The 1,052-nt window shown below is 35.6% G+C and overlaps 1 non-coding gene across 1 annotated transcript; it reads right to left on the reverse strand.

Moving 5' to 3' along the window:
- Positions 1–581: 581 nt before the first annotated feature.
- On the reverse strand, positions 582–689 carry LOC134364285 (U6 spliceosomal RNA). Its single transcript, XR_010021827.1, has one exon. It is a non-coding gene; the product is annotated as a U6 spliceosomal RNA (small nuclear RNA).
- Between the last annotated feature and the right edge of the window lie 363 nt (positions 690–1,052).

Here is a 1,052-nt window from a genome sequence, read left to right on the forward strand (position 1 = left end):
GTACATGTATTGAAGTATAATTCTATACCCCATAAATATGTATAGCCAATACGTGTCAATTAAAAAATAAATAAATTTTTAAAAATGAAAAAAAGTGTTAAAATGAATTTGTACCCAAGATGATGAATCAGGACCTACTGAGTATCCAGTGAATTCTCCTACAGGGTCTCTGCAGTCTTCAGTTGATTTCCCTATAGTTCAACCATCTGCCCTTCTATGTCAGAATCCCATTATTGGACAAAGTTTAGGTTTTCCTCCTGCCCTGGAGACCTCTCAACATCCATTTTTTTAAAGTTGAATAATATTTCATTATATGCATATATCACATTTCTCTATCCATTCATCTGTCAGTGGGCATTTAATTACTTCCACCTCTTGGCTATTGTGAATAATGCTGCAATGAACATGGTTATGCAAGTTTCTCCAGGATCCTGCTTTAAATTATTTTGGATATATACCCCAAAAGTAGGATTGCTGGATCATATGGTAATTCTATTTTTAATTTTTTGAGGAACCTCCATAATGTTTTCCATGGAGGCTGCACCATTTTACATTTCCACCAATAATGCACAAGGGTTCCAAGAAATAGGAAATGCTTCATGAATTTGTATGTCATCCTTGCACAGTGGCCATGCTAATCTTCACTGTATCATTCCAGTTTTAGCGTATATGCTAAAAAAGCAAAGCATGATTAAGCAACTTTTGACTCAATTTTCGGAACTTCTTATTAACAAACCTTATGGGGGTTTTAGATTAATACTCCCGGACCTATTTTTAAAAAAGTATGTTTGAATAATTCATTTCATTTTAAGAGAAATCAGACCAATCATTAAGGCAAAGTCACTATCAGGCTGCCCTCAAATGGTGGCAGACCTCAAAGGGTGATCTCAGAACAGCAGCATCAGCCAAATCTGGAAACTTGCAAATCCTCAGGTTCCATCCCAGACCTACTGAATCAGAAATTCTGTGGGTTGGGCTCAGCAATTTGTATTTTAAAAGCTTTCCAGGAGATATTGATGCATGCTAAAGTTTGAAATGCTCACTATGATTTT

This window comes from Cynocephalus volans, chromosome 15 (assembly GCF_027409185.1).
Source record: "Cynocephalus volans isolate mCynVol1 chromosome 15, mCynVol1.pri, whole genome shotgun sequence".
Classification (NCBI taxonomy): Eukaryota; Metazoa; Chordata; class Mammalia; order Dermoptera; family Cynocephalidae; genus Cynocephalus; species Cynocephalus volans.